This window comes from Boleophthalmus pectinirostris, unplaced genomic scaffold (genome assembly GCF_026225935.1).
Source record: "Boleophthalmus pectinirostris isolate CB_2022bp ecotype Guang Dong unplaced genomic scaffold, ASM2622593v1 HiC_scaffold_2, whole genome shotgun sequence".
NCBI lineage: Eukaryota > Metazoa > Chordata > Actinopteri > Gobiiformes > Gobiidae > Boleophthalmus > Boleophthalmus pectinirostris.
This window is the reverse complement of record NW_026571152.1, coordinates 17,618,383-17,620,512: the sequence shown is the minus strand read 5'-3', so window position 1 is coordinate 17,620,512 and position 2,130 is coordinate 17,618,383.

The following is a 2,130-nucleotide window of genomic DNA, read 5'->3' as shown; positions in this document are numbered from 1 at the left end:
TTTGGATTTTGCCCCAGGGCAGCTGTGGCTACAAAAGTAGCTCAGTGTTCCAAAATGTGCCTCAAAAGGCCTGCATTGTCAATAATAAAAGGCATGAAAATCCTTAGGTCTACAGACAGATGACATTGATGATGATTAAATTTTTTGAGGAAACCTGTTGTCGCCTGCAATTTTCACATTGTTTTCCATTGGTTGTTGGACTTTTGTTCATGAATCTTGGCAACTTTAGCCCTTAATCATCAAAGTCTATTCACAGACCACCCTCCTCCCCTCCACACCCACAGTCTGACCGGTGTGACAGTGACTGACGAGAGCTCTGTCCATTAGGTCTGATCAGTGCTCCACATGTACCACACACTCCTCCTCTGTATGATGAACCCAGCAGGCCACGCGCACACCTCCAGCACACACACCCACTCTGCCTGCCGAGGGAGGCTGAGAGAGAGGGTCTAATTGTGGGGAGATAATGAGTGAGTGTGGGCCTCCCTGCTGGCACCACCACCTCACCTCATCACGCCTCGCCAACACTACACTATACATGCTAAGACTCTGTTAGCGCATCTGCCATTGATTTACCATCACGAGAGCCCTGAAATTAATATTGATTCCAAACATGATAAATTCATTCAGTGTCCGTGTCGTGTCTTAAAGGGGATGTGCGCAGGCGGATTTGGAGGAAGCGCTGAAATCACTGCCGCTATAGGAGGGAGGAAAGGGGACACTTTAAGAAGTAAAGACGAAAAAATAACAAGTTCAGAGGAAAAGTTGTGCAAAATGCTGATGTAGGCAAAATGGGGCCTGGTTGTGAGCATTGTTCATGTGCTTTCTTGCAAATACAGAAGAGAGGAATACTAGAGGGGGATTGGCGCTAATTAAAACCCCAGATCAAAGCGCCCCTTTAAGTGTTTTTCCTCGACACATCCGGGAGAACTCAAAACACGCCTTTTATTTTTCTGCCACCTCAGATATTTCATTTTGGGGATAAAAAAGACAAATACTGTGAACTTTGGTTGAATACATATTGTTAACTAATTATTGTACTGCTAACATAACACAAACACTGCGGGCCCTGCTAGCTTATGGTGTATATCACTGTTCCTCTTCGAACGTGGCATAGTTGATGTTCCATTGTGAGGAAAACATAAAAAGGTAACTCCAGACTTGATCTTGATTAATTTTTTTTACATTAAAGCCACACAATTGAACTACTTTCAAGGCAAAACAAAATTACAAAAATATAAGCTTTTTTAAATCTCTTTGGTTGTGTATTGCACTGAAAAACTGTGTCATTAGTGTGTGCAGACTGGCATCTCCACAAATCTGATATTATTTGGCATGGAGGAGGGCCTCTTTCTTGTTGTTTCTTTGGTCATATTAGAGAATGATGGAAAAAATAGTTTTAACTTTCTATTTCTATAGAATTATAAAGAATTATATAGTACCACCTCCAGAAAGTTACACACTGTGCCAATAAACTGTATTGTCCAGAATGGACAATTTTACATAAGCAAAATCACTGTAAAAATGGTGGCACAAATTTACCAAATAGGGTAGATGATATTACATACACCAAAGTCAGTCTGAAATTAGGTGAATAACAAAAACAATGGCTACATTAGAAATAAAGTCAGTAGACAAAGCCTGCACACTTACTCAAAACTGCATTTAATGAATGACAACGTTTCAATCAGTGCATCTTCATCAGGTCATTCTCTCTGTGTGCCGCTCCCATATATACCTTCTGCCCACTGATTGGTGGGCCAATCCAAAAGTGAGCCATGTCCATTCAACACAATATATAACGCAATATATACTGTACATCATATAACATAAGCTACTACCCAAGTCCATTAATCATATTTTATCATCAGGTAAATAAATGACATCATGAGTGGGCAGAAGGTATATATGGGAGTGGCACACGAAGAGAACCATGACCTGGCGAAGATCCACTGATCAAAACAATGTCATTGATTAAATGCAGTTTTGAGTAAGTGTGCAGGCTTTGTTTGTTTTCTGTGTTCACTGTAGTAGCCTAGCACCAGTGATGTGCGCATACCTCTGTCTTTTATGATACATTAGAACTAGACCAATGACATTAAAACGATATTCTCCAGTCCAAATTCATCA